The following is a 24,949-nucleotide window of genomic DNA, read 5'->3' as shown; positions in this document are numbered from 1 at the left end:
ATTATACACACATACATATGTTATATATATATAATATTAATAAAATTATGTTTTATTATATATTTACAAATATACATTATATGTTTTATTTAGCTTACAGCAATATACTAATATGTAATTAATTTCCAAGTAGTTTCTCATGAATCAAATGATGTCAGTTAGTTAAAATTTGCAGTGATATTGTGGTGACCCTGATGAGTACCAGGTGGTGAATATGCCCTATGCAAATCTATCAAATGCCATGAGTGTAGAAATCTAGACAAAATAATCAACAGAAATACCCAATTTATATATATATATATATATATATATATATATATATATATATATATATATATATATAAAATATCCTTTGTTTCCCCTTTCCCTTGCCACCACATTTTTGGTTTTGTAATTCGTTGTAATATTATTTGGGGTGCCTGGAAGGTTAGAAATAGCTTTCTGTTCAGCTTTGTCTACATTCCTGTTTCCTGTCCTTATTGTAACGGGCTCTGATCCCCACAACTGAGACCCTCAGCTCTGCAGTTTCTAACTGATTTCAGCAGGACCTGTTTAAGACACCACATGGAGCCTTTGCCGATTTCTGATGCTGTGAGCAGAGCAGGATCTTGGTTTAATTTTCTTATTGTTGCCATCTCCACCTTTCCACCCCACCCCACCCCCAACCTCTCCGTGGCTGTGTACTGAAGCATAGTCACTTCTATTCTCTTTCTGTAGACTTTGCCCCAATTAAACCTTCAAAAATTTCTCTGCCCACGAACTCCATTCCTACTTTCTTCTAATCTACATAACCTTTTACCACACTTAGTTGTAACCATTTCCCCACTTCGTTTATAATAATTTATCGAACACCATTTGGTTTTGGACTTGGAGTATGACTAAAATCAATGGAAAACATTTTCTGCTTCTTAGGGAAGTGGAATGTAAGTTCCAGGTTCCATAAAAGTAGTCTGGGGAACTGGCTGTCCCCAGGAAAGGCAGAGATGTGGGAGACTCGAGGCAGGTGCCTGCAGGCCTACGGGCACTTCCATGGATGGTTATGTTGCCGGCAGGTGGTGTCTTGATAGACGTTCACTGTGGTGTTGACAATGTTGTGGGCACTGAACCGCTGGAAAGTTTTCATTCCCCTTGTGTCTGAAGTGACAAGACAATATTTTCTGTGTCTCAGAACAGTGCTTCAGATCCCCCGAGACTCATTCAAGACTGCAGCTTTGGCCATTTTAGATTCCCACTCTTACGAAGTGGGACTACAGGGTTCAAGAGAACGCTCTGTCTGTCTACCTTCTATCCATCACTATTCATTTATTTACTTTGGGTAGCCATCCCTAGTTCTGTCTGTTTTTATTAGAACTTCTGAACTATGGGATATTTTATGTTTCCTGGCTGAATAGATAAATGAGAACAAATAAATAAATACACAAATCAAGACTTCATTAGTAGTCATTGGTGTGGGTTGAACTGCGATTACTCTTGGACACGAGCAAATAGCCACCTGTCTTGAACAAGTCACACCAAGTTCTGCTCCAGCAGAAACTAGCTAGGGAAGCCTCAACAGGCAAGCTATGGCTTAAAAATCAACTTAGAGTGGCTTCCTTTGTTCCTTCCCAAGGACAGTGGTTTGAAGGAGGGCTGCTTGGGTGACAGAGCCCAGGTTCTTTTCATTTAAACAATTTTGCAGATATTATTTTACATAAAATTTCTGTTTCTTAGGGTACTTTAACATTTTTTCAGCAGCAGCACAGTGAGGTATTGTTTATTTGTGACTTCTGGTGCCTCAGAGCAGAGTGAAGAGAGGACCAGCAGTTGCACATCAGCCCCGTTGTCTGTGGCTGGGATAGTTTTATTGTTTATTTTGGGACATGTAGGCCAAGCTGTTCCATAGACGTCCCTGAATTTTCTTCCCGTTCATCTTCATGTACTGTTCTGTTCCTGCATCTGCATTCTGTCGTTGCTTTGTACACAGGTCACCTAGAGCATTCATCACATCATCTCTCAGTTATCTGTTTATACAGAAAGGCCAAACTGCTGCCTCATGCAGCATGGAAATAATAAATGGGCGAATTCTCCATCCTTGATTACAGTATGGAAAATAATGACAGCAAAAAATATTTTTCTACAGGGTTCAAGGCTGATCATTGGGGACTGTCCATTCAGATTAACTATAGAAGGATGCTGTGTAATTCATTATCATGATATATATGACTGTTGGGAAGGAAAATTTTCCATCTTTCTAGGTTCTTCTGACTGGTCTAAGAATTAAATTGACATGAGATGCATTAACAGGAGAAAATCAAATGAGAATTTAATAACATACACACATGGGAAACACCCAGGAAAACTGGGTAACTTGCTGAAGTGGTTGAAGCCCTCACCTTAAATACCATCTTCAGCTAAAGACAAAAGACAGTGTTGGTTGTAGTGGATTGGGATTTCACAGGCGAGGAAGGCAATTGAAATGGGGATGGAAAGCAAATGTTTGGTAAACAGATGTTTGTGGGACCGTGCAGAGACAGTGGGAAAAAGCTGACTCTGAACTCTAGGCCCCGCCACACCCAGCCCATATTCACTGTAGATGTCTCTGGTGATAGCTCTATTCCAGGAACAGGCCCTTTATCTAAATTCTTTCAGGCAGTTAAGGAGGAGGTAACATGACAATCTTCCTGAGTCTTCTGTTTCTTAAAAATAATCAGCCTAAATTAATCCTCATCCAAGAGACACAAATTCTGCTCCCCTACAACTTCAAGGGCATTTCTATCCATTTTGCAAAGCAAAGCACAGCATGCAATAGGAATTGATGTCTTACCTATAATACAGATTGAGATTTATCAAAGAATCTCTGTCATAAATAACAGTAATTTCATCTGCTGAACACTAGAGTTAGTTGAAAGAGCTAAATCCAAATCTCAGTCCTTATATTTTGTAGCTTTGTAAATGTGGGTGAGTGTTTGAGTCTTTATTCTTCCACCTTTAGAAGGAGCCGGCAAATCATTCTGTGAGGTCCCGAAAAACAACTTCATAGAGATAAACTATAAACAGAATCAGAAATGAGTGCACTTAGTTCAGCGCTGAGAAGTGGACACAGGACAAATGGAAATAGCTCTGTAGAGAGGCACAAATCAAAAAGAGAGTCTCTAAGTACAAATGCCACAGATCAGACAACAGTCTTACATACAAATGGTGCTTTATCTGTTCTCTTGACTTTCTGTTGACTGTCAGTAGTCATTTTCAAACACAAAAGAAGCAATATTCTTAAACGCTTTAGAGTGGAGTGGTTCATATTTTTTATGACCAGAAGCCTAGGTCAACTTTTGGTATTAAGCCCAAGTTTAACTAATTGTTGGTCAAGGTGTTCAGTGTCACACATAGAATATGTGACAGGCAGATATTTTGTAATATGTTCTCTTAGTTATTGCTTCATGTGAAGCATATCTGAAGCTCATTTAAGAGAATTTCTCACTTGAATTGGGGAATGGAAAGCTTTTAGAAAACAGAATATTATTATTCCCTCCAACCAACACAAAAATCCACGTAACTGTGATAATTTAACTAATATATGACATGTGGGTACATTCTACCAACTTATATTTACAAGCTATGAAATTTTTAATGTCTTTAACTGAAGAGTTTTAAAATGCAATTGGGACTGAAATGTTTTCTGACATATAATCCAATTATCTTTTATTGTTTATACAACAAATAATGGGAAACTAAATGTAAACCCAGATAATGTTTTTATCTCTATGAAAGCATACATTTCTTACTATTAAGCAGCTACAAAATCTTTTTATAAGTTCAGTGATGTGGCTGTTATAAAAGTAGGGTGAATAAACTGCTCATTCTTTTGTGTTTTTTGTGAGGCAGTTTCATTAAGAACAGTTAAGCTGTGTTGTGTGAAGCTGTGATCAGAAATGTTTCTCATTTTAATTGTAAAATGTCTGAACAGCAGAGTATCTGAGAGAATGGCATCTATGTTAGTTAGAAGCCTGAGTTTCCACTCCTATATTTTTAGCCAAAATATTTTCCTTGTGTCTTAATTTAACTTTGCATCTTTAACTTGTTATTTACTGGTATTTTTGTGTTGGGTGTCAGGGAAGGGGGAATTTCCCCCTTCACCCCTCTTGAGTTCTGTGGCTGGACTAATAATAAGATTGATACAAGACAGAGTAACAGGTGAAAAAGAAACAAATCTACTTCACGTGTAAGGAGGTCTCATAGAAATGGGACCCAAGAAGTGGCCAAAGCAGATGGCTTTTCTACTTTTTAGACCAACAATTAATTTGACAAGAATTGACAGCAGAAAGAAACTTAGGTTTGCATAGTTAGTTAGTAAGAAATTTAAGCAAGGTTTGGGCTTGGATAGTAAATTAAGAAAGAAGTAATAAGGTTTGTTTCTATAGGCTTCTGGCCCCTGAATTCCCTGTCTGGTGATAAGGATGTCTGTCTACCTCCTGATGCAGGGAAGGTCCCTTTATAGGGGAGATTTATTTCCTGCTTTCAGGGACACAGAGGAAGGTCAAAGTGTCCTTCTTACATTGGCTCTTTGTTATATAACTTTAATTCAAAATAATCAGTACACCATTGAGGCATATTTTCATGCAGCCTGCCCTGAGCCCCAGCATGGGCTTATTATCAGAGACTTTAGTTCTGGAAATTTGTGAGCAGCAGGTTCAAACTGACCTTCAAGGTTAAGTGGAAATCTTCTATTTTTTTTTCTAGTAAACTCTTTCTTTCATTCCTCAGAGCTGTCTTTCCAGAACATTACCTTTTCCTCAAGTTCTCTTTCTCACTCATTCTTGTGTCAATACTATGATGTTTACTTTAAACCCATCTGAGTCTTTAAAGTGTGTATGTAAAGTATGGAAGTGGATCTTGTTGGGTTTTTTTTCCTAACCAAGTATAGTAATTTTTGTCTTTTGAGTGTTTAATCTATTTCCATTTAAATTAATTACTGATACGGTTGGTTTAATTCTATTTTCTTGCTATTTGCTTTCTACTTGTCCCATCTGTTCTTTGTTTGATGTTATTTCTCCTTTCATAACTTCTTTTGGATTAATTAAATATTTTTTATTGTTGCATCTTTTCTCCTCTATTAAGTTCTGGTTTTAATTTTTTGTGCTTTTGGTAGTTGAATATACATTTCAAAATGTCAAAATGCATCCTTACTACACTTAAGTGAATACTTGTACCAGTTTCTGAATGATGCAAGAACCTTCCATGAGCTTATCTCCATTTGACTTTTTCCCACCAAACTGGGACACCTTTGAGCATGATAAAGTATGCTGTTAATAGTCATGTTGAATCAGCATAAACTGGGAATTTGCTGGGGAAGTTCAGGACATAGGGAGATCCTGTGGACCCTGAACAAAAAAAACAGAGTCACTTATACCAAAGGGATCTAAAGTGGAGCCAGAGGTCATGAAGGAAGTAGAACTTAAGACACATCCACACCTGGATGCAACATAAACTTCTGACTTGGCCAACCAATCAGGCCACCTGGAGCTCATTTTCTTCACTCTCTGGAAGCTGCATCTTAACAACCAATCAGCTGCCAACAAGTAACTGAATGCCTTCCAGCGCCAACTGCAGTTCTGCAAAACAACCTGTGTAACTTCTCTGGAATGTCTCTGTTGTCTTTATAAACCTCTGCCATTTTTACTTCCCTTGGAGCACATTTGAGTTGCTACTCAAATCTGTGCTTCCTGAATTGCAATTCCTAAAACCCCAAATAAACTCTTCTTATTTGCAGCTGTACGGTCAGGCCACCCAAGATGGCTGTTCTCTTGCTGTCTGGATATGCCCTGCTCGACCAGTGCCTGCTGCACCTACACCCGCTCACATGCCTGCCCATCCCACATACTAGCCCCCAGAACCTGCCTAGTGATTGTTCTAACCTTTAGATCAGAACATCTACACCAGGATAGCTTACCAAAGGGGCGGCGAGGGGCATGCCCCTCTGCTGGTTTCCCTGGTAACCAGTGAGCCCACCTGATGTCAATTCCCCCGTAACTGGTAGCTTCCTCCTCCCCCAAGTAGCGAAGACTGCCACCAAGTCCTGCCCACTGTCTGCTGCACACGATGGGGTGTCGCTCCAGGACTTTGCTTCAGACATGGCAGATTCCTCTGTCCCTTACACCATTGGTATCTCTGTCACCGATGCTGGTCCCTTTCTTCAGTCTCGAGGCCAGGCAGGTACCGGGCTTGTTGGCCTGCAGGGTGCAGCCCCACAGCAGCCTTCTGCGTCTCCTGGTATCAGAAGTGGGACTTGTCCGGCCCCCTCCCCCGGCATCGCCATGGTTTCGAGGAAGGAAATGACCAGAGTCCACTGTGCTCCATTGTCTCCTCGGTGGTCCCAGATCACCGTGGCGAGTCTTCCTGTACCCAAGCCTCCCACCTTGACAGAGGTTCTAGTTTATTTGGGTGCCCTCAGCTGCAGGCTTCTGTTCGTGGGACTTCGTTTCGTGTTGGGTCTTGGTGAGTAATTACCCCTGGAATAATGGGGAGTTTGTTTTAAGGGTGAAGCTGCAGAGCAGCCGCCTTCTGGTACTCTTGCTGGTTTTATGCACAAGAACTGTGGTCCCTCAGCCTGCAGGTATTTCTCTCACTGGACCATGATTGCCGGGGATAACTTACAATTAAACTGGCTGGCTTGGGGCTCCTTTGAAATTCCTAAGTTAGTCTGTCTGGGCAGTCAATTAAAAAAAAGGATGTAAGACAAAGTGGTCTAAATGGGAAGCGTATTTCAACTGGCATTTTGAGACCTCAAGCTGAGTTAGCGATTCCCAAATTGCATCCCTCCAGGATACTAACTCCGAATTATCTAAAGCTAATTCTGAATTGTCTCAGAGACTGACTAAACTGAAAGAAACTACTAAATGTTCCCCTGATGTTCCTCTGTCTCTGTTTTCTACTTTGCTGGTGCTGCACCTGCTCTACTTTCTCCCCATCTCTGTCCACCTCTCAAATTTCCTCTTATAATGCTGTGATTGAGCCTCGCAAAAGACTCGCCATACTGCCTCCCGCTGTGATGACAGCCCGTTTGAAAACCAGGTGTGAGATGTAGTTGGACAGATGGATCCACCCATGATGTCATTTACGTTACAGCTTACCGATCTTTGCAGAATGTTGGGAGTGCAGCTTGAGAGACAGTTCAGGTTCCTTCTCATTGATCCCTGCATCTCCCTATTTATTTTAAAAGACATGTAACCTCTTCGGGAGCTCTTAACTAGCCCATCTTCAATTCCTAAGACTGAAAAATAAAAGAGGAAAAGAGACCTTTTTTAAACACAAACTGCTAAAAGGACTGTCCTTCCCAAACAGCCTCCTTAAAATTGCTTGTCAAGGGCAAATAAGCATCTTAAAAGCCTTCTCCACGAGTAATAAAAGACTTTAGACTCTGAGTCATTTATTCCAATAGTTTTTTTTAAAACTAGTGAGTTTTGTATTGTACCTGATTCATGGTCAAAGTTTTAAAATGAAGACTATGGTATTTCTGTGTCTATCTGTATGTGTGTGTGTGTATGCTTGTCTATATATGCATGTTATAGACGTGGTGTTTTTCTGCCTTCGGATAGTGTTGCCAAAATTAATTTGTAAAAGAGTTCTATTTAATTGACTTAAACAAATAAGCACCTGTATAAAATTCTCAGAAATAGAAACTAACCCAAGTATTTTTCAAGTTCACATGATCAAGGATTAATATTTGGTAAATGAAAGTTAGTTTAAGTTCGTTGGTTTAAGTAATACAGACATCTTTAGAATGAACATTAAGTATAATACTTTTATGGTACCTAGGATTACTACAGAGTTTTCCAGCAAGAAAAATAATTCGGTGAGTTGGCGTTTTCATAAGTAATTAAATGTAAATGGGATAAGAATTTTTAGCTGAACTTTTAAAAATAATGATGTTTTATGGTATGTCTACTTAAAAATAGGTTCCCCAGATCTTTTTAGTAACTTGAAACTTTAGAGTTTCTCCTAGTTAAGTTAAATAATGGGAAATCATTGAATGTCTAGATTATTTCCGAGTAAGATAAAATACTGAGACATTTTTAAACAAGTCTAAGTTTTGCACCACATTGATTAAAAAAAAGCTGGTATAACGAAGTTCACAGTTGCTTATTTCTTAGTTTTCACTAAAAATTAAGGTTTCTGAGGGTTAAGAATTCTAATTAACATATGTAATTAAAACTACTAAAATTAATAAGGAAAACATCTTCATATGCAAGGATAATTTTTTTAAAAGGTATAAGGAATGGAAGGTACAGTTTGTTAAGGAAAAAGAAAGTGTTTTTATCCTAAAACTAGTTATTTCTAAATGGGAAAGAAAAGGGACAAATAAAATGGGCATAGAAAGTTGTAAAATGTTTGTGGAAAAAGGGATCTTTAGAAAGGAATTTTATGTGTGGTCAGGACTGGCTAAAATGGGAATACATTTAATTAAGTAAATAAGTTTCAACTTCTCTGGAATGTCTTTGTTGTCTTTATAACCTCCACCATTTTCACTTCCCTGGAGGCCCATTTGAGTTGCTGCTCAAATATTCGTCCTAAACTGCAATTCCTAAGACCCCAGAAAAACCCTTTTCTTATTTGCAGCTTTCTGTGTTTCCATTTATGTAACCCTCCTCTTTCTAGAACAAACCTTTTAGAATAGCCAATGTACCAAACAAAGACGGCACAGAGTAATGGTTAGGGAGACAGGCTGGTGGGTAGAGAGTGATGTCACAGATCACGAAGCCCAGTCCTTGATCTGCCACTTTCTAACTGGATAATTTGGGGAAAAATTTTTCCACTGGACTGCCTCAGTCTCATCACCTGTCAAACAGATTAAAATGTAATCAAATGAGGTCAAACGCATGTGGACATTATGAGGACTTTTAAGAAATGCTGAGGGCACAAGACACTGCCTGGAATATAGCAGTTAATTAGCAAAGGGTAGCAATACGTTTTCCCATAATGTTTTCATAAACATCTCCTTGCCTTCACTGAGGTTTACACTTTGCCTTTTTGTGATTCCCTTGACGTTCACAGATTGGGAGACATTGTCTTGCCAGCCTGGCAGGAATGGCCTTCAGTCTGTTCCTGCAACTAATCTTTCTTAATGTGCATTGAGCGTCTTAACCTTCTACTTGCAAATCTTTTACAGATTGGCTGCCACCCAAGAATGAAGTCCAAACTCAGTGTGACAAAAAATTTCCAAGTCCTTCTCTGCCTCTCCCTCTATTCCAACAAACTCAACTATTGCTTCTCTCTGTTCAATAAATCATTCTTTTGAGCCTTTGCTCAGGCTGCCTAGAGAACACTTACTTTCTTCATGACCCTTCTCATCTTCATTATTTGAGTTTCTCTGGTCTTTCACAATTGAGTTGTTTTCCCTTTTCTCTGCTCCAGTGTAACCTAGTATATGTAGGCAGCTCAGAAAACAAGATAAATGAATGTTTGAGAGTTAAACTAATGACTGAGATCAACACGCCAAAGACACTTTGGAGATCACATTTCCAGTATCATGAAGAACTGCAACAGTGGTTCTCATCCTCAGGGAGACATCTAAAAACATTTGTAGGATGTATTTTGTTACAATAGTGATTGAACATACAGTCACTTCTGCTGTAATGCTTGTTTTAAAACTACAAATTATTCCAAGGAAACCAATATATTAGGGAACAAGTTTAGCATAAGGTGACTCTCATGTTCGCTTTTTGCAAAATTGCATCCGTGGGAAAACAAAAGTAATGAAAACAACTGCACCCGGATGAACCCAGATGCACGAGAACACAAAAAATAAACACACACACACAGACACACTCCAGGCATCTACTGGCTTCTTCAGTTTACCAGGTATGTTATTAGCCTACAAAGTTATGTTTTGTTGTTCTTTTGCATCTGTGAATATGCATGTATATATAAGTACATATATATGTATATATACATGGACATATATTTGTAACAAAACAGAACACTCATTCAAATTCACAAATCTGTTTAAGCATCCTGGTTCAGACTACCAAGTAGTACTTACAAGAAAGAAAGCACTTAAGGATCCCAGTGGAAGTTGTCAACTATCCTGTTGGTGCCAGTCGTGTCAGGTTTAGTGGTTTCCAGCATCACTACAATGTCCAAGGTCTTCAGTTGCCAGGTGAGCCTCCCAATGCAGATGAGAAAGCTAGGAAAGAATTTCCAGCAAGTAATACCTAAGTTAATTGAAGAAGAAGGTTATACATTAGATTAACATGTCAGCTTTGGTGAAATTGGAGTCTGTTATAAACACATGCCCTGAAGGACCTGAATTTAAAATGCAAAAACGTGCACTGTGATTAAAGGCCGAGAAAGGTCTCAGAAAGGATCATGAGTCAGACCTGTCTGCATCCGGTCTTACAGTCCAGAAAACCCTCCTTCCAGTTCCTCATAATAAGGTTCAAGCTGCAGCCTTTCACATGTCCACCTCCCCAAGCTAACTCCAGGTCTTTTGCAAGGCAAAGTGCTGTATTTACCTAGAATTTATACACTTAGTACCATTGAAAATATATAGAAAAATTGTGCTGTTCACCAGAAATTGACACAGCATTGTAAACTGACTACAACTCGATTAAAAAATACATATATATATATATATAAAATTGTGCTACCATTTTTATTACATTTCTATCTTTTTTTTAACATGTTGCTGATACAATTTTTGAGTATTGTGCCTCCAGCCCCATTTCTCCATATCATAAGCCCTGTGGTTTTTAATTGCAAAATTTTGCTTGTCAAGTGTCTTTCTAAGGAGTGTATATGTCACATTACAGCAGAACTGACTGCACCGCCGGTATTTAGCGTGCAGATGCCGGGCATACTAGACAATGCCATGTGAGGGAAACTCCCCACCCGGTTTTCTTATGTTGGACATTACTTCCCAGTGTCCCTATTGGCATAAACATGGATGAAAATCTCTTTATAATTATCGGAGCCTAGAACCCAAGTCAGTTTTACATATAGACTGAAAATGTTTTTGAATAATTTATTATTAAATATGTACTGAATTTTTAAGAACTGTCATTACTATGTCAATTAAGAGGGGAGTTTTTTCCCCCAAGTTGTTCCCCATCTGGAGAAGGCAATCCCTGTGTTGCGATGACAATCAGGATTTTTTAGTCACTGAAAGAGAAAAAAAAAAAGAAAAAGCCACTGTCTCCAGTCTGCTCTTTGAAGTGTCGTTTTCATAGTTATTCTACCTGTTTCTGAAAAGATATGATTACTTCATTATATCTTCCAGTGGAGTCATGCTAGAGTATTGAAAATATATACTGTGAATTAAATGCCTTCAGTAGATTGAGAGCAGCATATTGTGTTAACCACGCCTTTATTTTCTGTATCCTGATGTTTTGACATCTGCTGTCTTGCTGATCCTGATAGGACTGCCCCTCCCTGGGTGGGTGAGCCAGTCCCTAGAGACAGTAAACAATTTGCCTGTGGACATGATTTTCAGTACAAACCAGCCAACCCAGAACCTACACCCCAACCACCTCCTTTATCAGGCTCTCATTTTTTAGGCCACTATCCACTTGCCTTAATCACCCCGGGGTCAGGACAGCCCCTATGCTCCAGAGTCTGCTGAAATTGTTCAGACGGGCCAATCCTAAGCCTGCTTACCCTGCCTCACTGAATCCTTCCCATGGAAACCATGGTAAAAGGCTCTTGCCTGCAGTTCCCACCTCTGCACCCCACTGCCCCCCATCCCTCTGCCTCCTGACCAGCCCTGATGCTCTGCTCTGTAGACTTCCCTGGTACTGTATGCCCCTCCTCTGGGGAACTGCAACAAACATCTTTTCAGTTGCAGTTGTCTCCTGATCTGTTGGCTTTACCATACCTCAAATCTTCTACTAATATACTATATATTAAAACACGTATTTATTTAGAAGTATGGGTAAAGTTTGGCTTTATTTTCTACACATTTCATGATCATAAAAGAAATATGACAGGGAACTATATTAATATCTTGTAGTAACTTACAGTGAAAAAGAATATGAAAACGAATATACGTATGTTCCTCTATGACTGAAGCATTGTGCTGTACACCAGAAATTGACACAGCATTGTAAACTGACTCTACTTCAATAAAAATAGATGTACAAAAAAAGAAACAGGACAAATATGACAAATATTTGTTTTAAAACGGTAGCACCACGTCTGATGAGGTCGAAGACGACTGAACCAGAGCTTGACTGCACCTTGTGAATAATATTATCATAGTTTAGAGAGCATGTTTCAGTCAGAGGCTGGTTAGCCAACTTTGAATGGAAACAAGCAGCGCATTTTTATCTTTGTGTCTCGTCAAAGATGAGTGGAGAGCGGTCCTGGTAAGCTTGTGCAAAGTCTGGCTTTGTGTGCAGGATGCATCAGATGGAGTTTGCTGTCACCAAAGGCTCAAATCAGAGCAATGAATCCCTCTGCCTAGACTCCACCATCGAAGTTACAACGTTCCATCAATTTGGCCTCAAGTGCAATGTTTTAGCAGGGACAAAATATGATAATCAGGAATGGAGATATTTTATTGGTAATTAAAATTTTTCATATAAATAAAAATTATAATTCTGATTTAGATTTCTAGTCCTTGAGAGTTTAGTTAGGGAAAGCTAGCACCCCTGAGTTTGGTAATCCTGCGACAGTGCCAACATCAAGTAACTAATCCTAGGAGGCCGTGTCAGTCTTGTAGGGTCAGCCCTGGACCTTAATAAATTCACCAATGTCCAGACATTTAGAGGCCTCTTGGCTGAACATCTTCAGGCAACTTTTCTGTCTTAATGTTTTCCTTTCAAAACGTCCACGATAATTAACATATATCAAGACATTTAGTTTGGGTATTATGGTATTTTGTTCACTTTCTCTTTACGCTTCCTTCTTTCCATTTTCCTGTCTTTCCTCCATATCTAGCATAGATCCCTGGCGCATATTAGACAGTCAGTAAATTTTAAAGTAGAATTTTCAGTCTCTTTTAACAGCTGGTATTGTTACAAAAACCTTCTAGGAGTGAGTCCATTAACTTTGAGTCTTTCGGGGGGAAGAAATTCCTCTGGCCTTTTAAAAAATATAATGAAGTGTAAAGGTAAACTTGGAAGTGGCTGGTACCAGTCCTTGGAGGCACCACGTCTTGCCCCCGTTAGAGCTTTGGAACATGGTTGGTGCCGTCCCTCCTGCTCCCACCAGCTTCCTCTGGTCTGCGTGCAGGGAGCAGGAAGTCTTCCCCAGTCAGAAAACCAGAAATAAGTCACAACTGGTGCTGGGACGGCAGTTCGACTCCGTATGGCCCCCTCTTACTGTAAATCTTCACTTCTTGCTGTTGTGTTTTGAGTTCTCATTGTACGTGCATAGCTACAGTCTGCTCTGTTCACCAGCAGGTTCTTGAAATTGAATTTTACTTTCTTTAGACTTAAATAAACATAATGCCTACAGAGTGACGGGCACATAGAAGGTGCTCAATGAATAATGTAGATAAAGCTATGAAGTAATCAATCGTTGACGTTTTCCTTACTGGGAAGGCAGAATTAATGTATTGGGTATGATCATGCACTCCAAGGTTAGATGGTTCTGAGATCAAGTCCCAGTTTTGCCACTTAGAAGTTGTATGCCCTTGAGCGTGTTCTTTAAACCTTAGTATCAACATCTCTGTAAACTGATGATAAACATATTACTTACATTAGAAGGTCCATAATTATTTAAACATGTGAAGGATTTAATGAAGGGCGTGGATCCATAAGCCCTTGGTAAAATTTAACTTCCATTACAATTATTATTACTGTTTTGATGATTATTTTTGATGTTTTTATTCTCCATCTCATTAGAACTAACAAGCTGTATTGCTTTTACCTGTCATGAAAGGTATTCGATTCCCTTAACTTTGGCTTCTGTGTAATGCAGAAAGTAAGGCTGGTCATTTGGATCTTAAATCTTGCATCTCAGATATTCAAGAATAACTCCAGATTGCCTCTCCTTTGCCAAGTTTTCTCAATTCCCATCTTTGTGAAAAAATGGCTTTCCTCCCACGTGGGAATGTTTTAATGAAATGAATTTTGTCTACCTCATCTTGATAGTTTTGAGTAAAAGGGTTAGCCATATGGGTAATGAAGGATAATATTTTATTATGACTTGATATTAACCTAACTAAATGGGAAAATATCAGGTGTGACTTTCAGAGGAAATTTAATGAATAGAAGACACAAATGGTTCTTGCAAAGGTAAATCATTTAGCCATCCTTTATTACAAGTGTTTTCCACCAGGCTCTAGCCATTTTTTTCCTTCATTTATTTTGTCCTTTTGGTTCTAAGGTCATAAAAATAAACCACGGGGACTTACAAACTCCATATATTTACAATTATAGGATTACTTATAATTTAAGTTATTACAGAATAATCTTAAAGATAGAACAGAGACTTCTAAAGTTAACAGAACTCTACCCACCAATAACACAATTCTGGAACTTTAATTTCATGTAGTCACTGGAGGAGCATGTGTAAACTCACTAATTTGGATTTCTGCTGTTGCCTTCAGTTACAGTGCCAACTTCCCTCTGTTCTATGCATTAAAGTTTAATGTAGGCTCAACAAAAAGTTTAGTTTTATGCCAGCATTTCATAGTGGTGATACAAATCAATTCCAAAAAATAATCATGTTGGAAACACAATAGTCAGTGCAAGCACAATCCAGTAATTGCTAGCAGAGCTGGCTACTCTCCACGCGGAAGCACCCCAAGAAAGTGGGGAGAACTTCATTGTGATCATAGGTCATTTCAGTCACTGCCTTTTAAATCCTGTGATATATTGTAGAGAGGCCCTCAGGTAAAGCATGGGTAAAAAAGGGCCTCAAAACATGAAAAAATGTAGAATATGCATCTCTGTAATGTTCAGTAGACTAATTCATTCTGTTATCCAATGAGAAGAATCACGGCCATGTGAGTGTGAGAAAAACTCTCCACATTGTTAAGGCTTTTGGTAATTTTCTTATAGCTGGGGTATAATTTTCTTATAGCCCCTAATTTAGTGCTATATTTCTTTTCCTTTTCAATAATCTTTTTTGTTTGTGTGTTTTATTTGTAAGCAACTATATGTGTATTATTCATCCTTTAGTAGAAGGTAATAGAGTAAATGGAAATGCCAGTGACGTATAATGACTGTTTCTTTGACTTGTGTAATTTAACCTTCTTGGTTCTCTGAGATTCCATTGCCTTCAGTTACTTAAAAAATATTTTCATGTGTACTATACATGTGATTTATAATGCATTTCATTTGGAAAATGAGGCATCACTTAAAATAACGTCTTCTGTTAAAATTCCCAGAAAAGTAAATGACATTTGGTAAAGCATGCATTCGTTTCAATTCAGTTCCAAAACCTTGCTGTATGTTCAGCCCTAAACTAGGTGCTGCAAGGGAATGCAAAAGAATTCCACTGTAGACCATGTAGGGGGCGCTACACAGCCTCTGAGCATGAACAGTTAACATTAGTTGCCCATGAACAAAAACATACAGCCTGGGACTACATATGAATTTTTGAAAATTAGACTTTGGATATTAATAAGTAATAGATCAGATTTTCCTGCCAAAAGAATGAATAGAATGAATAAGCAGATTTTTAAAAGACAAACTTACTGGAATAATATGAAGAAACTGGATGGAACAAGAAATAATAAGGACCCAATTTTCAACCTGGGTATTTAGAAATGGGAATGTTAATACTTTAGCAACACTCACATAAGACAGCTTTTTAAAGATAATTTGATGTAACAAATACTAGTGTTGATATAACTGCTGAAAAGTAATGTCTGAAAATATTTGCCAAGATAACTATAATTTTTTTTTATTCAAGGACTGAATTTGTAAACCTAAGAAAAATGGGAACACTTAATCTTTATATAAACTCCTAAAGATGAGTTCTGATTCATTTACAAGGAGTTAATACAGGTCTGGCCTTTAGGGAGGTCCACGAGCCCCTAGGTTTCTATAGATGGGAATGAAGAGGTGGTTCTGGCAGGGGGCCAGTCGTCTTCAGGGGGACTCGGCAGCAGGTAGCAGGGCTATGGTTTCTGGAAAGACCTAAGTAACAAAAAGTAGAAAGAGTCCACTCCCCAGGAGACTAGAGAACAAACCGCCTCAGCAGCACGGGGTGGACTCATGTGCTCAGAAAGCACAAGTTAAGAATGAAGGTTGAGAGTCAAATAGACCAGATTCCAACCCAGACACAAAGCTCTCTGTGTGACTATAGCTCTCCAGTTTTAGTTATCTGGTTAGTAAATACAGAAAATTATAGTACACGTTCTGTGTGATACTTTTGAGAATTTAACGTGTTTGATGTGCAATAAAGTTTGCCCCCCACCCCTAAATGCAGCTTGTGTTTACTGACGCTGCTCAAATATTGAGCTGATAGAACTAAGGAAAAGATCAAAGACAAAGGTCAGGGCAAAGCTAAATGTGGCAGGGGAGTGTTAATGGCTCCTAAGATAGAAGGGGGAAAGGCCAAGAGCTGTGAGCGCAGCAGGTGACCGCAAGAAGCCAGCAGGACTGGGTGAGGAAGGACAAAGTTTCCAAGAATGCCTTCAAATCATTAAGAGTTTCCTTTGGCTGGATATGTCTACCTTGTTACCCTCTCCTGGGGACAGTGTCTTTAGCTTTCATTGGCTTCTCAAAGGAATATGCAACTTAAATAAAGAGGAAATGCTGGTAGAGAACTTCCCTCTCTTCTTCACTGTTAAACCCTGCAGTAGAAGACCAGCTCATTCTCTTAGTTTTAAGGAGCTTCTTTCCTGGGGCGGTCAGCTTGTTTTTGTAAAAAAAAAATAGTGGCATAGATCCACACCGCATGTTAATGACTATTGAATGTGAATTTGGGCTTCTCTCTGCAAGAAGTGTAATCACTTGATGAAAGTGTGACTGAGATGAACAGATATACTTTGACATCTATAGAAGAAAGATTGAGATTCAAAACCTGTGGTTCCATTTTGTGGTGATGGTACCACTGAATCTTTTATCAGATTTAAAACTTTTTGCATTCATGAGGACGTAGCATTCCTGCCAAGGAAAGCTACTTTTAATTTTCTGAACTCAAACCTGGACTATATTTTATTTCTAAATTTATTACTCTTAAATTTATTCAGTTCAAGAGATTGTCAAATGGATGCCTCTTATAAGGTAAAGATGTTACTTTTGCCAGCTTCAGATGCCGTTGGAAGGAGCTAGGTGTCAATAAATAAAAATATAATTGCACTGACTTCAATTGGATAGAAAGAAATTTGGTTCTGATGGTTTGAACTACAATTTCTAGCTCATGACTCCACCCCTCAGCTATAATTCTACAGAAATTTTCCAATAAAGGCAGGGCACGTTAATTTAATCTTTTAGCTACCATATAAAATTTACTAAAGTATTTCAAAGATTTTTCAAATTGTTATGCTTCTTACCCTATCAGATATAAAAATATATGAAGTCTATTCAAACATGAAATAACTCACATTGTTGCTGGTAGTAATCATTTTCTTCTCAGTGAAATAATTCAAGTATTGTCTGTTCCTCCTACAAAGCACATTGTCTTGAATACTGTAACTATAAAGCAAGGCTTTTTATTGGTGACAGTTATTTTAATCATTTCATTCTTCTTTTTCAAGATTGTCTGAGCTCTGGTAGAGTCTATGAATTGCCATATAAATTTTAGAATAACTTCTCCATATCTACGAAATACCCTTCTGGGATTTTAATAGGAATTACATTTAATCTATAGGACAATCTGGGGAAAATGGACATCTATACTACATTTAGTCTTCCAATTCATGAACAGAACATGAATGTGGCATGTCTCTCTATTTATTTAGGTCTTCTTTTATTTATTTTATCAGGATTTTGTAATTTTCAGCATACAAATCCTACACATGTTTTCTTAATTATATACCTATGTATTTTATGTGCTTTGGAGTGATTATATTATGGAAGCATTATGCTTTTGATTCCAGTTTCTGCATGTTTATTTTTAGGATACAGAAATGTGATTAATTTTTGTCTGTTCATCTTGTATTGTGATGTTACTGAATGCGCTTACTAGTTTTGTAAGTTTATCTGTAAGTTCCTTGGGATTTTCTATGTAGATAATCTTGTAATCTTTAAATAGAAATAATTTTATTTCATCTTTTCCAATAGATATGCCTTTTATTTCTTTTTCTCCCCTTATAGCACTTACAGCACAATGTTGAGTAACAATGGGGAGAGCAAACATCCTGGTCTTATTCCTGATCTTTGGGGAAAATTGATCCGTCTTTTACCAGTGAGTTTAGTGGGGATATTCCACTGATCTGCTCTTGAGCTAATCAGCTCATCAAATTGTCTTCTGACTCATTTTCCCATCTGTAAAAATAGGGAGAATCATTGAAGATATGTCCCTGAAATTTGTTACCACATAAACCACTAAGATGTGAAAAATGTAAATCAGCAAATGAGGGAGTTAATTTGGCAAAGACTCTGAGATATTGAACGAGATTTCTTCAAGTTCACCAACGCAGTAAATACTTACTCAGAATATCTCACCATGTGATTTTAGGCTTTAGACATTTCAGTCTTCTCCCTGTCAATTACCTATTCTGTAATTCAACTTTTTTTTTAAATGTATTTCCAAAGATTCTTCCAGCTTTCTTTATCTCTGTGTTTTATAAACTCTATTCTGGGCATTATGTCAGATACAAAAATTGAGATTGTTCTGTATGTGTTTGACATGTAGTTACAGACATAAGATCTATACGTGTATAACTATAATTATTTAAGACATATTATTAGAATCAAATTGTGGTCAAATCTATGAATGAAAGCTTGCTAGCTCCATGAGAGTAAAAACTGAGTTGATTTTAATGCACCATTTATCTCCAGAGTCTAGAATAGAGGCTCAATGAGTATTTGCTGAATTAATAATGGGTAGCAGAGGGTAAAATGTTAAAAGTTACAATTGATGTGGTACAATTTCCAATGGACAAAAAAGCATAGCTAACCAATCAGAATGCATGCCGGCTGGTATGCTGCACCAACATGCACCACTGAATATGACCCCTGGATGCAGATCCAGGACAGGGAGAAACTGCTGGGTGGCCAGAAGAGGTGCCGTCAGAGCTGGGCTTCAAAGATGTGCAGATTTGAAGTGAGGGAGGAGGGGAAGGGTATTTAACTAGGGGCAGTTATTTGAGTAAAAGCACCGAGGTGAGAGTTCTGGAGAAAGCAGAGCAATTTGCTTTAATTGGAGAAATAGGAAAAGGAGTTTTTAAAAGTAGTCTGGAGTCCAGATATTGGAGAGTCTGATAGTTAATTCTTTTTTTTTTACTGTTATCTAAATATACAGTGTATATTTCCTGCTTCAAAACAGTAATAACAATAAAACAAAAACTTCTGAATATAATAGCATCTTCCTCTTCATTATTATTAGGTTAATTTAACTTAATTTTTAGAAGTTCAGTTTTAAAAAACAAATGAACTGTTGACCTTTAATAAAAACATTTAAGATGGAATAGTGGTTCAAAATATAGAAATTATTTATCATCACAATACTTAAATGTTCTTATAAAATCAAATGGAACCTATGACTAAGATTGAAAAACTGAAAGAAAGAAATCGGCATATCTTGGTCATGTTACCCTTAGAGCTGGTATCTCTGGTTATTTCTTCTCTATGGGAGGAAATAAAAACAAATAATAAATGTTTTATGTGGTATGAGTAATAAAGAGAGTGGGAGGGTCACTTTATAGGCTCATAAATAAATCATACTAAGTTTCCTTCGTATGTTTTACAGTCCTCCTTGACCCTGTTCTGATCTGGGAGGCATTGAAGAGAAAAGCAAGTCAGAGCCATTATTTTGTTAAACAGAAGAAAAGGCTAATAAATATTAAATCCACTTGCTTGGCCTCTCTTCTCTTTTTATATTTTTCCCAGCACTATCAGCTGGGACATGGTCTGTCTTTTATCAGAATCTGAAAAAGTGAGGGAGAGTGAATCGCTGATTTAAAAAACATCTGATGGGAAATTATTATTATAGAAACAGACAAAAACACTCATTTTAGTATTTGATTTGAACCTCGAACCTCATCGTGTGCACCATATATGCTGGCGAAGAGTGCCTGTCCTAAATGAGGTACCAGAATGTTATTCTGGCTTAAGCATACACAGAAAGAGACCTCAAACTGCAGTATTGCGTTTTCTTCCAACCCAATAGCACAAATGCTTCTTTCTCGGAAGATAAAAAGGTAGAGTTGCCTCTAAATGATAAAAATGCAAATATGGTATTGAGTCTTACACTGCTGTAACCTAAGTTCCTTTCTTTCTCTTAAACTGGGAAAATTGACCCACCAACATATTACAAGGCATTCCCCTTGAGAATTGGTTTTATGCCTTTAAAATGTGAATTGTCTCCTAGCCAATCCAGCTGTTCCCTCTGAAGGGACATTGCGGTTATTGGAGGAGCACATGGAAGCGTTTGGAATCTTCTCTTTCTGTAGTTTTAAAAGATGCTAATCTCAATGATCTCCACAGGCCAATTTGTTAGCAGAAAAATTAGTTTAATACTTGGGGAGTGGAAGTGCACAGCCCGAATTAATCAGCTCAGCACCAACACCATTGTGGCTCAACGAATTGCAGTCATCTTCCCAATTAAATCATTTTCTTATCTCCTGGATCTTCCCAAAGCCCTTTAACATTATGTGATTTTTTCCCACTGTCATTTTGTTCTTTCTTGTATCTGCTACATGATAACTTACACTGCTCTTCGTGTCATTATTTTTAAAATTTAAAAACATTTAATCAACTAAAGCCAAACTGTTGTCATTACAAAATATAATCCACATATAAATGAATAATGTATTTTATATTGATTTGTACTGAGTATTCAAAATCCAGTGTGTGTGTGTGTGTGTGTATGTATACATATATATATATAGAATATTATTACATATATTCTGGAATATTATTCAGTCATGAGAAAGAAGGCAATTCTGCCCTTTGCAACAAGGATTGACCTTAAGGTCATTATGCTAAGTGAAATAAGCCAGGCAGAGAAAGATGAATATTGCATGATATCACTTATATGTAGAATCTAAAAAAAAGTCTCACTCATAGAAACAGAGTAGAATGGTGTTTGCCAGAGACAGGGGTATGAGGGAAATCAAGAGAGGTCAGTAAAAGGATACAAACTTTTAGCTAAAAGATGACTAAGTTCTGAAGATCTAATGTGAAATATGGTGGCTCTAGTTGATAGTGCTGTGTTGCATAACTGAATTTTGCTGAGAGAGTAGGAAAAAAGATACCTAAGTGAGGTGATGGATGTGTTAGTTAACTGGATGGGAGGGATCGTTTCACATGTGCATGGGCATCAGAACATCAGGATGTTCAATTTAAATATCTTACCATTTTATTTATCAATTATACCTCAGTAAAGCCTTAAAAAGAATAAAATGGCCAGGAAACACAATGTTTTTGTATGTCTAAAATAGGAGTGAAACCAGATATTTCTGAATCACAGATGCTCCGCAGTAGGAAAACTACAGAATAAGTGGTTGATAACGCCCACCGTGTAGATCAAACCTGTTTAGGTAAGACTTTTCTTTTTTCTCTTCATGTTTGAAAAGAGTAGCATACCCCCTCCCCCTCTGTGAAAATGTGAGGTCCAAAAGTTTCGTCAAGTGAAAGGTGGCACTGCAAACAAACATTTCCAGTCAGGCTCCTAGTTACACTGTGCAAAAAAAGAAAACAGTGACATTTATTAGATGTGTGAGAAATTAAGTGTGATGACCAGCAGAATACACGAGATGTATGTATGGTATGAGATGTATTGTAAGCATGAGAAAGTCCAGAATAATCATGAGACAGTCACATCCATCCCCCTTTTCCCCCCGAGAGGAGAGCTCAGCTTGGCCCACCAGGTGAGAGCGGCCGCTGTGCAGAGGAAGGGAGCGAATTGTTTATGATGTTGCATCCAAATTCATATTATTGTGGGGCATTATTGCTAGGTTTGCTGTGTGGCTTATGGGGTGAACCTCAATCAGTTTATTTCAATTTAAATGAAGTGTATGGTATATCTACCAAGTAAAAACATTGTGATGCGTGCATGGTAGTGACAACACATGATGTAGATATCAGAATAAATGGTGTCTTAACAGACTTTGTCCTCAGCTTCCACTCCTGTGCAGAGTCAGATCCTGAGACACTGTTTCTCGCAGCCTAAACGTCCTCAGACACTCAAATTGCCTACTCTAGACTAACGGAAAGCTTTTTGCAGTACTTTGCTCAGATTGCCTCTTGGAACCTAAAGATGCCGAGGGGCCCATGTGGAGAGCAGGAAGCCAGGTGGCAGAAGCACTGAGGGCTTGGACAGAAAGCAGGGAGGGAAGGGCCCCGTGGGGAGCATCCTGCCAGCACCCTGGCCACGTGCCACGTTGGGAGGATGCATGCGTCTGCGTTTCTTTCCTCCTTTCTGGCGTTTATCCACTTCTCTACCTTACCCTCTTTTAACATCCTTGCTCCCAGCCTGCGTCACCACTTGGCTGGGCCACAGTGGACAACAACTATTTTGCTTGTATTCTGGGGCTCAGAGAGGCTTCGAGGTAAAATCCATTTATCACTAGAATCATTAAACTTGAGAAGTAGTGCTGGGATGTTGCCAGCGTTAGATTGTCCATGCCACCAGGGACTGAAGGAAAGATCATTTTTAAAATATTCATGGGCAATATAAAAACGAATGTCTAATATTCATTACTGCATTTTATTTATCTATCACATGATTATACAGCACAGGCCGTGTGTTAGATCGAGCTCTAAGTATTTTTGTAAATCGTAGCTCATTGGCTCCTTGTACCAATCCTACAGGTTAGGTTTTATTATTTACACCTTTGTCCTACAGATGAAGAAATTGAGGCTCAGAGAGGTGAAGTAAATTGCCCAAGGTCACACAGCTAATGAGAAACAGGGTTGGGATTCAAGCTCCAGAGAGTCTGTTTAGTCACTATGTTGTTACTCTATGCTGCAGTGTGGTGACTGATGAATACAAGCGAGAGGAGTTTAATAGCTCATTGTAGTTGCTAATTTGATTGCATTGTTTTCTTTATGGTGTCCAACATCTGGGGAGTGTTTAAAGATTGCTCAGGTGCTGAAAATGCTGTCAGGCATTTAAGGGTCTGGCAGTACAGACAGCTTGAAAGCCCTCCAGCTATGAGCACCAAGAATTGCTCAATAAATTATAACTAACATCCTTTGTAAATGCATGGTTGAATTGCTAAGAAAGGCAGGGAAATTGCTGTGGGCCAGAAACGAAGAAGGAACTTGAAATCAGGACATTGAACTACATAGCTGACTGTGTATGTGCAGGGAGGTATTTATCACCTTTAATAATATAGGGGGGAGGGTATAGCTCAAGCTTAGCATGCACAAGGTCCTGGGTTCAATCCCCAGGATCTCCTCCAAATATAAGTAAGTAAACCCAATTACCTTCCCCTCATAAAAAAAAAATATATATATACGGGCTTGTATTTCGTACCAGTATATGGAGAGGGAGCGTTGAGACTGAGACCCACTCCTCTTATAGGGTTACCCTTTCCGTACAAGTGACAATTCAGGAAAAGGTAACTCTCAAAAGTCGTGGGAAGGATTATAAATTTATACAACCACTTTGGAGAGCAATGTAACCATGTCTCATGAATTTGAATATGTGCATCCTTATGACCAAGCAATTCCTGTGCTTGGCTTATACCCTGGAGAAACTCTGGGCCATGGAAAAATCAGACAGAAACAAGAATTTTATTGTAACATTGTTTACATTAGTAAAAACTTGGAACAGGAGAGTGGATAAATGAATTATGCTATCTTTATACAATGAAATACGCAGACCAGTGAAAATCAACGTCCCGGAGACACGTAGCATCAGGGGTAATTGTCAGAAGCTTTACTTTTGTGAAAAAGAAGGACAAGTTGTACAGTATTTGCAGCATTAAGCCTAAGTGCCGAAAGGTGAGTAATCAGAAAGAATTTTAAAAGTTGTAATTCTAAACCTCAAGAAAGAAAGAAACCAAAAGGACTTCTAAATGTCCCTCTCCAAAATGAAAGCTCCACCCGCACTGCAGATGTAGTTGGCTTCCCTTTGGCCCAGCACCTACCCTGCAGACAGACCGTCAAAACAGGTCCCACATCATAGCAACAAAGAAGTGGTTTTACTGATTCTTTTGTACTAATAGTAGTATATGCACATTCTCATTTATTTACCAAAATTCAGCCAATATAGCTGCAACTCTTCTTTCTCTCTACCCTGCATCTTTGCCTGTTTCTGGCCTGGCCAAGTGTCTCCTGTTTCCTGAATCCACACAGATGCACACAGTCTCAAACTTACGCAAAGTCATTTAACTCCCTTTCGTTTTTTACTTGCATTTTTAGCACATCATGCTGCTTACCAACTAAAGGATCATTTTCAGGATCTGTTTATAACTGTGTACATGTGCTTTATAATAACTTTTTTTTTCCTGGCACAAACAATTAAGAAAGCAAAAACATATATAAAAATAGACAAAAAGCCAAATTTCTTTTGTGTAGCACAGGGAACTATATTCAATATCTTGTAATAACCTTTAATGAAAAAGAATATGAAAATGCATCTATGTGTTTATATGCATGACTGAGACGTTATGCTGTGCATCAGAAATTGACACATTGTAACTGACTGTACTTCAATTAAAAAAAAAAAAGCAAAAACAGAACAGAAATCCAAGAAGACCCTGGAACCTATAAAACAATTATTGTTATTTTGTCAAATAACATCTTTATTGAGATATGATTCACATACCAAACAATTCACCCATTTAAAGTGTATAATTGAGTGTTTTTTTAGTGCATTCAACAGAGTGGTGCAACCACCAGCGCAATAAATTTTAGAGCATTTTTATCCCCCCCAAGAGAAAACCCATTAGCAGTCACTCAGCATT

General features: G+C 38.2%; 1 long non-coding RNA gene across 4 annotated transcripts in view; it reads right to left on the bottom strand.

Moving 5' to 3' along the window:
* Positions 1-373: 373 nt before the first annotated feature.
* Positions 374-24,949, bottom strand: part of LOC116285985 (uncharacterized) — a 33,983-nt gene continuing 9,407 nt past the window's right edge. The window contains exons 3-8 of one of the 4 annotated variants that reach the window (XR_012065453.1): positions 10,016-10,159; positions 9,304-9,410; positions 8,639-8,811; positions 7,107-7,246; positions 2,804-3,026; positions 374-1,134 (exon numbers count right to left, since the gene is read on the bottom strand). This is a non-coding gene — a long non-coding RNA (uncharacterized lncRNA). Of the gene's footprint in view, positions 1,135-2,797; positions 3,027-7,106; positions 7,247-8,638; positions 8,812-9,303; positions 9,411-10,015; positions 10,188-24,949 lie in introns of those variants that run through there. The other 3 variants (XR_012065455.1, XR_012065452.1, XR_012065454.1) reach the window with 3 other exon arrangements.

Source organism: Vicugna pacos, chromosome 29 (genome assembly GCF_048564905.1).
Source record: "Vicugna pacos chromosome 29, VicPac4, whole genome shotgun sequence".
In the NCBI taxonomy this organism is placed as follows: domain Eukaryota; kingdom Metazoa; phylum Chordata; class Mammalia; order Artiodactyla; family Camelidae; genus Vicugna; species Vicugna pacos.
Note: the sequence above shows the minus strand (reverse complement) of the source record. Positions and strands in the feature narration are given on the sequence as shown.